The sequence below is a fragment of the Leucopleurus acutus genome, assembly GCF_964270905.1.
Source record: "Leucopleurus acutus genome assembly, chromosome: 14".
NCBI classification, from domain to species: Eukaryota; Metazoa; Chordata; class Mammalia; order Artiodactyla; family Delphinidae; genus Leucopleurus; species Leucopleurus acutus.
The window spans coordinates 28,614,233-28,628,768 of NC_139156.1; the positions used below are offsets into that span (position 1 = coordinate 28,614,233).

At 48.0% G+C, this 14,536-nt stretch overlaps 1 protein-coding gene across 3 annotated transcripts in view; it reads right to left on the reverse strand.

The window, feature by feature from the left end:
• Positions 1-12,564, reverse strand: part of ENTPD7 (ectonucleoside triphosphate diphosphohydrolase 7) — a 138,198-nt gene extending 125,634 nt beyond the window's left edge. For all 3 annotated transcript variants that reach the window (XM_082854937.1, XM_082854933.1, XM_082854934.1), the window contains exon 1: positions 12,305-12,564. The gene's annotated coding sequence lies outside the window, so the exon portion shown is untranslated. The remainder of the gene's footprint in view (positions 1-12,304) is intronic.
• Positions 12,565-14,536: the final 1,972 nt, after the last annotated feature.

Here is a 14,536-nt window from a genome sequence, read left to right on the forward strand (position 1 = left end):
CCCTTGCTAGAAATCCTTCAGCAGCTTCCCATGCCTGGAGAATAAAGTGTAAGCTTCCAGTTCATTCTGTCAGTCATTCAGTAAATATTTGCTGAGCAGCCTCCCTGTACCAGGCATTATGCTAAGAGCAAGGACACCAGCAGGAACAAAACAGAAAAGGTCTTTGTCCTCAGAAAGACAAACAAGAAAACATGTGATATCAAATTGTGATAAAAGATACAAAGTAAAGGAACTGGAGGCTAGGACCTGAGAATCACAGTGGGCGCCCACTTGAGACCAGGCCTTCAGGGAAGGCGTCTCTGAGAACTGAAGGATGAGTAGGAGGTGGCCAGGTGAAGAGTGGGCAGAGCATAGAAGAGTTTCATGTATCTTAAAACGTAAGGAAGGGCTTCCCTGGTGGCGCAGTGGTTGAGAGTCCGCCTGCCGATGCAGGGGACACAGGTTCGTGCCCCGGTCTGGGAAGATCCCACATGCCGCGGAGCGGCTGGGCCCGTGAGCCATGGAAGGCTGTGTAGCTGCATGGCGATGAGCCGGGGAAGAGGCAGGGAGAGTTTGGGGGAGGCAGTCTGTAGGGGTCAGACCATTCTTTGTAAGCCACAGGGAAGAGTTTGGATTTCATTCTAAATACACTGGGAAGCCACTGAAGGCTTTGAAGCAGGGAAGTAACTTGGTCTGACTTCCATTTTCAGAAGATCACCTTGGTGGGTGCATGAAAAATGGCTCAGAGGGCCACACAGGGGAAGTGGTGTTATACACTGAATTCACATGTGGAAGTCCTAGTCCCAGTACCTCAGGTTTTGAATGTATGTCGAGATAAAGTCTTTAAAGAGGTAACTAAGTTCATGCGAGGTCATTAGGACAGGCCCTAATCCAATATGACTGGTGTCCTTAAAGAAGAGATTAGGACACAAATACACACACACATTGGGAAGGCCACGTGAAGACACAGGGAGAAGACCAGCTACCCACAGGCCAAGGAGAGAGGCTTCAGAAGAAAGCAACCCGCTGACACCACGATTTTGGACTTCCACTCTCCAGAAATGTAAAAAAAATGAATTTCTGTGACACTTTGTTGTGACTGCTTAAGCAGACTAATATAAGTGGGCTGTCCACTTAAGAGGTCACTGAAGAGGACAGCCTGGGAGAAGATGATGGTGGACCGCTCCAGAGGAAAAGAAAAGGAGATAGAACAGACTGGATGAATTCTAGAGACAGCTTAGAGTGCAATCTATAGAACTAGAGATGGAGGGATCAAGGATGATCAAATCAGGCTGGCCTGAACAGGTGATGGCGGTGCCCTTTACCGAGACGGGGAGGCTCTAGGGGGAAAGAGGAATGGGCGGAGAAGCCAGACTCCTTATCATGACCTCCAAGGAGTTCCATGTTCTCAACGATGACAAAGATAACATTAGCTGACCCCCCTCCAAAAATTAATTAAATTAAATAATCCAAGATAAAATTTTTAATTAATTTATTTTTTGAACGTTTTTAGGTTTACAGAGAAATCGAGCAGATAGAAGAGAGTTCCTATATACCCCTCTCCTCTGCACAGTTTCACCCATTATTCCAACATAAATTTTAAAGCCAAAGGAAATTGTTCCTACAGTCAAAATAAAACTTATGCCTTTCTACCTGTTTCTCCCCCAGAGAGATGGTTTCAGTGTGGAAAAACTGTAGCGACACAAGTGAGCACAACCTGCCCCGAGCTCTCTCTCAACCCCCTCTCCACCAACTTTCCACCTTTCTTTTGACAGAACTAGTTTTCTTCACTCGGCCTGGCCAACTTCTATTCATGCCTCAAAACTTGGCTCAGATGTCACCCCCCTCCCAGAAAAGTCTGTCCTGATCAGCCACCCACCCCACTCCCACTGGGCCAATAGCACCCTGTGCAACCCACAGGCTATCCCTTCCCATCTCAGAGGGAGGAAGATGTTTTTCATGTATGTGCCACCCCACCTCCCATGACACTGTAACCAATGGAAGGGAAGGGAGCCTGGCTTATTGTATCTGTATTCCTAGTGCCCAGCACAGTGCTTGGCTAGAAAGCTCCATAAATATTTTCTTTTGGCTGAACATAAAGTGACTGGTGCCATGAAAGAAAGAAAAAAAGAAGGAAGGAAGGAAGGAAGGAAAGAAGGAAGGAGGGAAGGGAAAGAAAAGAAGGAAGGAAGGAAAGAAGGAAGGAGGGAAGGGAAAGAAAAGAAGGAAGGAAGGAAAGAAGGAAGGAGGGAAGGGAAAGAAAAGAAGGAAGGAAGGGAGGAAGGGAGGGAGGGAGGAAGAAAAAGAACAAAGTGTACTTGGGAATTCAGGACTTAATAAACTCAAAGCCAGTCATCAAGACTGCCTGCTAATTGCAGATCACAGCCTCCCTAGGAAGAGGAGTCACATGGCAGGTTGCAGAAGGTACTCAGAGGACACAGAGGGGCAGACAGTAACGGGAGCAGCTGCTTGGAGCTGTTGTCTAACATGTCAGCGAGGGAGGCGCTGGGTGTGTACTGAGTGCTGAAAGGAAACCAGATCATCTTCTGTGTGCATGGCCCGTATCCCTGACCCCTCCATTAGAGTGACCCATTGTGTGTGAATGTGAATTTGACATGTAATCCATAGACTCTAGGGCCGAATCCCATTTTGTCCACCTGGTAAATGAGTGTTGGTTAAATGATCTAGCTTCTCCCTGGAGGTCATGATTCCACTTAAGTGGTAACTGGGTCTTATCGAGCTGTTCCAATTCTTGTAGCTCCTATGATGTCCTCACATGATATACCTGGTGTTATATATTTGTTGTGCTTGACAAATAGGTTCTCCTCAAGGTTTTCCCATGAACCGGCTGCGTGACTTTGCAGAAATCATGTAATTTCTCTGGACTTCCGTTTCCTGTCTGGGGGCATTGATATGATCTATTTGCCTTCTCCAGAAAACTCCAGGAATGTGGGGTGGACGGATGAGGCGCCTGGAAACAAAGCAAGGAGCTTGGAGTAGAGGGTCCACCTTCAACATTCTGCAATCCTAACCCTTCCTTGCTGCCGGCGTCCTGAGAATTTCCCCGTAACGCTAATCACACGAGTGCCTCCTTGCTGGCTTCCCTCCCCGCCTTGCACTGCATGAATTGTGTGTGTGTTGGGGGATGGGGGCTTTTCTCTATCAAAGATCACTGAGGTACAGGAAAAAGTACTATGGTTTACATACAAATAAAAAAGCAATTTAATATAATTGCTATTTTCATGAGAGACTTGACTTATTTTTCAATACGAATAATAGAATACATCAAGCTATCAAATATTCTTTAATTCCATAAGTCAGTAGAGAAAAGGAAAAGTGAGGGAAAAGAAGGAAGGGAGGAGACAGAGAGGAACATAGAATGCTAAGTAGAGGTTTAAAAAGGAAGAGGCAGGGGCTTCCCTGGTGGCGCAGTGGTTGAGAGTCCCCCTGCCGATGCAAGGGACACGGGTTCGTGCCCCGGTCCGGGAAGATCCTACATGCCGTGGAGCGGCTGGGCCCATGAGCCATGGCCGCTGAGCCTGCGCGTCCGGAGCCTGCGTTCCGCAACGGGAGAGGCCACAACAGTGAGAGGCCCGTGTACCACAAATAAATAATAAATAAATAAATAAAAATAAATAAATAAAAAGGAAAAGGCAGAGAGGGAGAGAAGCAGAAGAGGATAGAGGGAGGAAAGACAGAGAGGAGACAAGAGAGGAGCGGAAAGAGAAGTGGATGGAGAGAGCGAAGAGCATCCAGGGAAAAAGATGAAAACGGAGTCTAAATGCCCTTCCTGGGCCCTGCTCCTCCCCAGGGGTGTTGTCTTTCATCACAGGGTTATTTGTTCTCACTTGCCCGAAAGTGTAAGTCTGTAATTCATCACTGTCCACAACCCAAGTCTTCATCTGCACTTTTAGTGACTTAAGGATTCAATCCACTGTAGGAACTTGGGTCATTTAAGGGAGGAATTCTTTAGGCTGTAGGGCCAGTGACAAGAGCTATGTTTATCCCAGGGCCTCGGAAATCAAGCAAACCCAGACAGAAAGCTGGGCTTTTCCTCCCCCAGGTGACAGGCAGAGTCACCTATTTATTGCTGAATTTTCCCCAAACAGTGATTGTTTTGGCGTCCTGTAAATGTGGCCCGCATATTCATTCAGTGTCATGTTATTCAGGGAGTAAGGAGAGGGATTAACAGACGCATATGGCACCAAAGCCTCCGTGTTTGGCTGTGGGGGCTGTTCACTCCACAAGTGCCTTGTCCAAGAGACACCCGTATCCAACCACGAAGCCAAGCAGCTGGCAAAGCCACGTCCCCTTGGAGAAAGCAGTGCCTTCCTAGTTTACCCAAAGGCGCCAGTGGGCCTATGGGACCCAGAGCTCAGTCAGAGCAAGGCTGCTTATTTATCTGAAGGAGGCTGCAAGCCTGTGGGCAGCTCTGGAGGCTTGCTCTGCACATAGGCTCCAGCGCCCCCGAGATGGCAGTGGAAGAGGAAGGTGGACAATCTCAAACCTCACAACCACGTTACATTTGCTCTCTGGCTTGATCTCATCCCATCCCCATAGGTAGGTGAGGCAGGTGTTCCCTGTTTTCAGATGAGGACACTGTTGGTTAGAGAGACTGAGACCTATCAAGGGCATGTAAGATAAGCAAATTTGGGAACTTGGCACAACAGTAAGCATAGGTATGTCAATGAAAAAAGGACTGTGGAAGCCAAGAACAAGTTATGTGGACTCTGAGTCAGATGCTCTCGCTCACTTGCTAAAGAGGAACTTGAGGCTGTTGTCAAGTCCCTCTCTTAACTGATTTTGGTCACTGTCAGGCATGGGTGGGGGGGTGTCTCCCTTAAAGGACTATCAGGAGTGGGGGGACTTGGAGAATCCAGGTCCTTCCTCAAGGAACAGCCTACCCTCCACCCTGGGAGATAAGTGCACCTCTGAAAGCCTGAGTCTAGGGACTTTGCGTCCCTGGCCAACACCAGAGGGTGCTGACAGAGGTACTGAGACAGCGCCAGAAGGACTTGTACATCCCCCTGTGACCACTAGGGGGTGCAGGCAGGGCACTGCCTCTGAGCTCTCCAGAGATGCTAAACAGATGGGAACAGTGATAGAGCCAAGGTGTGGCAGCAGTTCCTACATGAGAGACCTCACCAAGAGCAGCCATTGAGGAGGAAGTGGGCATCCAAGTGAAGCAGCTGATAGTCGGTCAGTGTGTCTCAAAGACTTTTCTAGAGAAGGCAAATAGATCAGATCAATCTCCTGCTCTGATACTGTGTGACCTTGAGCAAGTTGTTTTACCTCTCTGCACCTCAGTTTACTCATCTGTAAAATGGAGCTACTAGCCTTGGAGTTGCAGAGTTGCCATGCGCCTTCTAGAATATCTAGTACATCACTGGCACTTTAAGCAATTGGACTGTGGTTTCTTACTATTAAAATCCTACTATGTTTCTGGACTTAGAGAAATTCTGAAATTCTTCTGGAGAGAGGCCCTGAAGAGATTCTGAACTGTAACTTCCTGGTGAAGGTTGTGTTCCTCCCAAACAGTCACACATTTTAAAAGTGTGTATGCTCACAACCTCAGAGGAATTTTTTGTACACATTCATAAGAGCACTATGTACAATATTAGACACAAGTTGGGGGCATGCAGAGTACAGAGCTGGGTGAAGGGATGTGGGAAAGGGCACTTGCAAGAGAGGAAGAAGGGCTGGATATAGGTTCAGCGACAGAACACTGAAAAGAGGGAGACTGAATTATAGTGGGGGAAATGCTGGATTGGACAGGATGTCAGAAGGCCACGAAGAGGAGGGGTGACCTGGGGACAGATGGTCTCCTCTCTGGGATTGTTTTTCCATCTTTAAAATGGGAGGCTGGGCTGATCCCTTCCAGCTCTGACATTCTCTCATTCCACGTGGGGAAGCAGGAAAAGAATCCCAAAGAAGCAGAATTGTAGGACAACACCAACATCTGGTCCAAGTCATATCTCCAGTTGTTCATTCTTTCGTCAAACACATATCAAACACCCAGCATATTCTGGATACTGTACTCAGGTGCTGAAAAAAAAACTGGACAGATGAGACAAGTATTCCTTGCCCTGAAAAAGTCCATCATCTAGTGGGCAATGTAGGTGCCTCTCCTTTCATATGTTCAGTCTGAGAGAGCAGGAAGGCATTGTTAAGGATTAAATGGGAGGAGAGGGGGAGGAACTCTGGGTCTGACTTATTTATTGAATTCCTCAGTTTCTGCTGTTTGTTGAACCTGGTCCCAATACATTTTGCCAGTGTTTATAACACTAGTAATTTTAAGAATAATATACTTTGTTTATACTGCACTTTATACTTTTCTAAGCATTTTCTCCTAAATTATTTCTTTTATATCTATCTCTAGATAATACGAAAGAAGCATAAGACATGATCCTTAACTCAAGGAGCTTATTTTAAAACTTTTTAATTAATTAATTAATTAATTAATTTTTGGCTGTGTTGGGTCTTCGTTTCTGTGCAAGGGCTTTCTCTAGTTGCGGCGAGCGGGGGCCACTCTTCATCACGGTGCGCGGGCCTCTCACTGTCGTGGCCTCTCTTGTTGTGGAGCACAAGCTCCAGACGCGCAGGCTCAGTAGTTGTGGCGCATGGGCTTAGTTGTTCTGCGGCATGTGGCATCTTCCCAGACCAGGGCTCAAGCGCGTGTCCCCTGCATTGGCAGGCAGATTCTCAACCACTGTGCCATCAGGGAAGCCCCAAGGAGCTTATTTTTAAATGGAAGATGGAAATAACGAGACAGTAAATAAAACCATTACTTGGATCAAGAGCTAAATTTTGCAGGTGAGGCCATTTCATCTACATTAAGAGAATGTGATATGTGACGGCTGTGAGCTGCGGTAGCTGGAAAAGACTTCATAATTGGGAGGCATCAGACTTACAAGTTAGGAGGGGCTTGACTGGGAAGAGCTGAAATATTCCTCCAGGAAAGAGCATGGTAGACAGCGGGGTTGGGGGAGAGGAACAGTAAGGAGATTGTACAGATCACTAAAAAATAATGAGAAATTTGGTTGATTAGGCATGGTAATGAGGGTTCACTGGTGGTCTTGGGAGTACTTTTGATCCTACATACAGCAAGGAGCCAGAGTACGGTTAAGAAAATGTAGGTACCTTTGATTAAGAGGCATCTGGGGAAAATGAATCTGGTGCTGGTATGAGGATGGGGCTTATCAGTGATACGCCCAAGCCAGGTGACGAGTTAGAAGGCCATTATAGGGACTTCCCTGGTGGCGCAGTGGTTAAGAATCCACCTGCCAATGCACAGGTTTGATCCCTGGTCCAGGAAGATCCCACATACCGCAGAGCAATTGAGCCCGCGTGCCACATCTACTAAAGCCCACGCGCCTAGAGCCAGTGTTCCACAACAAGAGAAGCCACCGCAAAGAGAAACCCGTGCACTGCAAAGAGGAGCCCATGCACTCACTCGCCACAACTAGAGAGAGCCCGCGCACAGCAATGAAGACCCAATGCAGCCAAAAATAAATAAATAAAATTAAACTGAAAAAAAAAAAAGAAACAAGAAGGCCATTATAGTAAAGTCCTTAGGTTTTAGAATCAGCCAGACCTTGATTTGAGCTCCAGATTCTTTCACTTAAGAGCTGAGGGTCCTTGAGCAAGGTGTCTATATCCTCAAAATCTTTTCTTTTTCTTTTACTTTTTTTTTTTTTTTTTTGGCTGTGCTGTGAGGCATGTGGGATCTTAGTTCCCCGACCAGAGATCAAACCTGTGCCCCCTGCAATGGAAGAGCAGAGTCTTAACCACTGGACTGCCAGGGAAGTCCCAAAATCTCATTTCTTAACCCTTAAAAATGTAGGTAGGGGCTTCCCCAGTGGCACAGTGGTTAAGAATCTGCCTGCCAATGCAGGGGACATGGGTTCGAGCCCTCATCTGGGAAGATCCCACATGCCGTGGAGCAACTAAGCCCCTGCGCCACAACTACTGAGCCTGTGCTCTAGAGCCTGCAAGCCACAACTACTGAGCCCGCATGCCACCCACAACTGCTGAAGCCCGCGCGCCTAGAGCCCGTGCTCTGCAATAAGAAAAGCCACTGCAATGAGAAGTCCACACACCACAACAAAGAGTAGCCCCTGCTCACCGCAATCAGAGAAAGCCCGCGCACAGTAACGAAGACCCAACACAGCCAAAACTAAAAATAAATTAAATAAATAAATTTTAAAAAATGTAGATAATGGCACTTACTTTTCAGGATGGTTCAAGTACTAAACAGGTCAGGATATGCAGAGCCCAGGGCCTGAAATGTTTAGGCGTTCAGACATTGTTTGTTCTCCCATTTCTTCTGCTCTAAGAGAAGAGAGACTCTCAGGGAAAGCATGTGTTGACTGATTGGTTCCAACCAAAGGGAAGAGAACAAGGAGAGGTGATGCCCTGGGCAGAAGTTGAGGTGTGTATAGATTGGGGGAGTGGTGATGAACTTGAGGTGACAATGGTACAGGTACATGAAGAATTATCCCCTGGGCATTTGAAAATATGACTTTAGAGGAAGACCAAGCAAAAGCTGTAGATTCAGGGACCCTTAATATAAAAGTGATAGTTGATGCTGTGTGTATGCAATGACAAGCTTTAGGACAGCAAGAGTGTAGAAAAGTCACTGAGACTTGGAGGGTTCCAATAAGTGGGGCTGGAGAAGGAAGAGGAGTAACTACTCTTTGAGAGAGAAAATGATCAGGATAGTAGAGAGTGTCAAAAGCTTTCCAGACTTTCCAGAAAAAAGTCATTCTGCCAAACACTGAAGAGAGGTAACAAAGCACAAGCTGGAGGAGAAGCCGTTTGATCTCAAAGAATGAGTCTCAGATAATTAGGGGGAGGGGCAGGACTATAACATCTCAGGAGGGAATCGGGGCATCAGGGAAAGTGTTGAACCAACTGACCACAAAGGTAACTTCCAACTGGGCATCAGTATCCAGCACTTGGGAGGTAAGCGGCATTCAGGCCGAGGGAAAGGGAAGTAGCTGTCAAGACAAAAATTCAGAAATCTGACCCCGAAGGGGAAAGGAAAGATATTTGAGGAAGGGACACCAGTGTTAAGGGAAGACAATATGGAGAGATTGCTACACGTTTGAGGGTGAAAGGAAGGAAGGTAGAGAATATTAAATTGTAGAGTGGGGGGACCTCAGAACTCAAAATAAGAAGCATTGTTTCTAGAAGTAGGGAAGAAAGTATATCTAGACTTTAAGGGGAAGTGTTACTTGTAGACAGAATGGATTCTTATTCCTCTGAAGACTAAGGAATAAAAACATAAACTGAGCACAGCGGGACCCATGAGGGAGAGCCTGCCAGTGGGCCTCAGCCTTCTCAGAAGAGGATGGGAACATGGAAATGTTTAAAGGCATAGGAATGGGGGCCTCCTATGGGGAATACACCAGAAGAGCCCAGGCACAGAAGAAATGGGTGAGCTAGAGAACACCCATTGCATAATGACCAGGAGGTTCAGGACAGTCAAAGAAACTGGGGCTATTTCACCTGAGGAGAGAAGGTCTACATGGGCTTCGATGGCTGGCTTCAAATATTTGAAGAACTGACATACAGAAGGAGTAGACATCTGTGGGGACAAGAGGAACAGCAGATGGAAGGTGCAGGAGGCAGATTCCACATGAACACAAGGCAGAACTTTCTCACACTTAGCGAGTGGAGAGGTGAGTGGCTCTCCCATGGGTGGTGTCCAGGAGCTGTGGGACAGTTTCTTGCCCAGGATACTCCAGGCAGGATTCAGCGACAGAAAAGAGCTGGACTTCGGTGATTTCTAAGGCCCTGCCCACCAGCACAGCTGAAATCTATGAATCTATAGGCATGTAACATTTAGTTTACAGAATCTCAAGACTGGATGGGACTTTCAAGGTCTTTTAATCTAATAACCCATTTGACTCTTCAGCCCCATCCGTGAGAGGCTCACCAAGTGATCAGGGACTGTGAAACACACCCAAGTTAAGCCTGAATCAACCAGTAGCCACTGGGGGCACTGGGTTTCTAGTAACTTAACATCTGGATAGAGAAGTAATCTGTGGACCTCTCAGAGAGCTCACTGTCAAGATGGTCCAGGTGAAACTTTCATTAGAACCCTTCTCAATGAAAGAAGAAATATGTGTGAAATATTGATGAATCCTGTATACAATTTTGAGTTGCTCTTTACGCTTGTTTTTTATTTGAAAACCCAACAATGCTAGGTTATTATTCATATTTCAAAAGAATCCTTCACTTTACAAAATAATTCACTTTGGGATATCTTTAAGCAACAAATTCCAGAGATGAACTTAAAATGTACTCAGTTTTTCTCCCTCGCCACAAGCAAAAAGCTCTTTTGCACACAACTTTCCAAGAACTCGTATGTCACACAAAGTGAGTTTCACTAGTATTACAACAAAAAAAACACGTCTTCAATGATTGGTTTGAGTCCATCCAAAGGAACACTTAGCAGAGGACATCTAATCTGATCCAGAATTTCAAGATCTGCACCAGCCAGGGCTCTGTTTACCCAGGGAAGGGAGGTAGAAAACGTCAGAAATGTTCTCAGTGGCATTGGGTGGAAAGTCCTCCTGGGGTTGCTGCCACTGTTTACTAACTGTGTGGCCTTGAGGGGAATGACTTCACATCTCTGAGCCTCAGTTTTCACATGTGAAAACTCACAAGATTATTCTGTGGATTAGAGAGCACCTCTACAAAGCAACACACACACACACACACACACACACACACACACACACACAGCCTGACACAGTAAGGAGTCACCCTGCTGCTTCCCCAGGGCTGACTTTGCTTCTCAGCAAGCCAGTGAGGTAGCACACTCAGGATTGTTATTGCCTTTTTATACAAGGCTGAGCCAAGCTGCAAACTAAAACTGCAGCCAGCACAAAACCTGGCTTCTCTGCTATGGCTGCAGCCTGCCAGGCAGTCTCACCATGACCTCTGGTGGGATATTCCAATTATAACAGTAACGGAAGAGGGGCGCTGATTTTAAGAAGACAAAAAGTAACAACAGATGTGGGAGACGGATCACTTCCAAACATACAGCCTCTTCCCTAGCGGCCTGCTAATCCTGGTCCAGTTCCTAGGGCAGAAGGTTGATTGGGTGGGAGGCCCAGCTGCAGAAGTGGGGTGGCATAAAGGTAAGCTTCCAACCCCTATAACATCCCTCAGTCCCCAAGAAAGCCTCCAACCATCATCATTATCATCATCTTTACTATGGTGAAATGTCAATTTTCATAGTCTTAAAAGGGAACAAAAGCCTCTTTTCACTACATATTCACCAGAATGGCTAAAATGGAATTAAAATACTAAGTATTGGGGAGCATGTGGTGCTGCTCCTGACAGAAGTGTAAACTGGTACAACCAACTTTAGAAAACTGCTTGGCAGAATCTACAAAAGCTGACTTTCATCCCCTAAGACATGGCAATTGCACTCCTAGGTATGCACAGAATACAAATGTGCATTACAGTCTCCAAAAGACATACTAGGACTGTGCTGTCTAACACATACGACTCTTTACGTTTAAGTTAATTATAATTGTAGACAACTAGAAGTCCAGTTCCTCAGTCACACCAGCCATGGTTCAGGTGTTCAGCAGCCGCATGTGACTGGTGGCTACCACACTGGACACCACAGATGCAGAACACTTCCACTACTGCAGAAAGTTCTACTGGATACTGTTCTAGAATGTTTGTAACAACATTAGTCACAACAGCCCAAATCTAGAAACGACCCAAACGCCCATTAACAGCAGCATGGATGAATCAATTGTGGCACATTCACACAAGAGAATACTGTAAAATAATGCAAATGAACAATCTACAACGACAGGCAGAATACAGATAAATCTCACAAATGAAAAAAGCCAGGCACATAGCCTACGCGCTACGTGATTCCACTTACATAATGTTCCAAACCAGGTAAAATCCAACCTATCCTGGCCAGGATAGTGGTTACTCTTGGCGGTGGCGGTGGAGACACAAGGGAGCATGAGGGGACTTGGGGTGGGGGACGGATACTGTTTTGGTTTTTCATCTGGGTGTTGTTCGCAGGGAACGTTTGGTTTATGAAGATTCGGCAAACTGTATGTACACCTACGTCTTTCCTGTATTTCATACTTCAATACATTTTCTAAACTCCCCGTTAGAAAACTTTGCTACTATTGACGTTACCTAAAGTCTAGGCTTTTTGCGGGACCGCCTTTCCAAAAAAGCAAGCGTCCTTTTGAGATCAGCGCCCTCTCCCGCCCCAGGCCTCCCTGGACTCGGCACGGAGGCCTTATGGGTTCACCAAACCCTCCGCGTAGCGTCCTACCTCCGCGCCGCGCGCTGGCCTGGCTCCGCGTCCAGGTTGCGACTGTCAGGACGGCTGGCTCTTCCAGTTTGGACTCTCACCTTGAGAGCTGGCCAGGCTCTCCCGGGGCTCGCCGGTGGCTCCCTGCCCAGCGGGCTCTGACCGCCCCAGGCCTGTGTGAGACGCGGCACGCGGCGCCCGGCGCCGAAGCACCTGCGCCGCCCCCCGCGGTCCCGAGGCGCCCTCCGTTCACGTGGAGCAGGCGGCGGCAGAGCACTGAACTCTAGTCACCGAGAATCCGCCGTTCTTCCCTGGCTCGGGGCCCTCGAGCTGGGAGAAGGCGCCCGGGACTTCCCCCCTGAGCCCTGACCCATAAAGCGGAGGAGGAGGCCTTGAACCAACCCACCTCCTGCACGCGAAGCTCTCCAGCCAAGAGCCCGCCCACTCGGCCCCACCCCGGCGACGCCCGGGAACCGCCGGACGCTGGACGCCAAGGAGCCTTGCCCAGAGGAGCTAGGTTTCCTTCCCGACCCTTTCCTCCCTGCAGCATGGGTTAGAGGGGAATCGCGGCTCCTCTTTTCACCTCCCCCTTCGGTCGAATTCCCCAGACCCTGCCAAGGTCCAAACCTCTGATAAGTTTGCCAGCCTTGCAGGCCCCGCCGGGTGCCCCCTGCCCTTGGCTTACCAGCCATGGCTCCGACCCGCCTCTGTGGTGTCGTGAGCCTACAGTGTTGGGGTTCCGAATCCTCGGGCCCGCCCCGCTCTCCCCGCGCGCCTGGAAGTGCCCCAAGGTCAGTCCTGGGCTTCTGAGTTATACACAGCGCCTAGCACCGGCCTGCCCTATAACATGGATGCAATGCCTGATGCGTACCAGACACTGCACTAAGCTGCTTTTACATGGATCATCTCGTTTAATTTTCAAAGCCAAGGTGATTGGTTCATGAGCATTTACACACATAAGCATTAATTGACTTGTTAACATTTGTGTGTTCTACCGTAAGAAAAAAAAAACCTACAAGAGAGGTGCTTTTAAGCATACCCACTTTATAGAGAAGAAAACTGAGGTTCAGAGTGCTCCTTACTCAAGGTCTTTACTGATGTTTGTGGTGGTGCTGAGATTGGAATAGAGGCAGCCTGATTCCAGAGTCCATCCTCTTAACCCCTCAAGATTAGGCTCTGCAGAAAGAAAAACAAATGCTGGCCTTCTAGCACTTATTCCACCTGCCCCACAAGTAGTGCCTACCCACTTCTTGAGCCCAATGGGACACCAGTCACTGGGTGGGGAGGGATTATCCCTTTTCTCTGCATTAGAGCTCAGAAACCAGAACCCAGAGGGACGATTTACTTCACCCACTCAATGTCTCACGGGTCATTAGAAGGCTTGTCTGGATTTTACAATACCTCCTGGCTCACAGGACAATCAGTGAAGCAGTGGTTTGGGCCTGGGAGGGTGTCTTTTCCCCTAGAGAGAGAGCTCACGGAAGAGGTAGCTGTTAGTTGAGGGTTTTCACCCTCTGATAGCCAAGGCACTGGAACCCCAGCAACTGAGCTGTAGGGAAATCCTTCAGTGAAGAGATGAGAGCTATTTATACCCAGAGATTGCAGGATCTGGAAAAGGGTAGGGAGCAGGGAGGGGGCTGGTCCTGACTGGCTTTAAGTATCTCAAGACACGCAAACTGCGCAGGAACCAATCCACAGAACCAGCTGTGTTTCCTCTATGAGAATCACACGCCTCTTTTCCAGAACAGGAGGGGATGGATGCAAAGTAAAGGAAGATTAATTCGGGCCAGGAGGAAGCCAGGCAAGGAAGGTGGGGATCCGGCGCTGGGGAGCACTTCGAGGCCACAGCCCAGCAGGATACAGATCAGGAGGGAGAAAAAGGGGTGGCTTACTTAGGAAACCCCCTGCGGAGCTAAGGCGTCTGCTCCCAGGAGCCTTGGGTTCCTAGCGCGCACGCGCTGGTCTTGGAAGTGAGCGCTCCCCGTAGGGCAGCATCTTGATCACCGACAATACTCCTCACTTGGAGAATGTAGGGGAAGTCGAATTGGGTCCCAGATGCAGGTCCCAGATTAACCGTATACCTCCCAGTTTTCCACCCCACCCCCACCCCACCCTGCCCTATCCCTGCGTCTTCCCTAACCCTAAACTTTGTGTCCTCCTGTCAAGGTTATCACCAAGTTCTCAGCCTCCTTTCCTAAGTTTTGAGCTGTAGGGCAAGGGGCAACAATCCCTTGGGGAAGCCGTTTCCCCGGC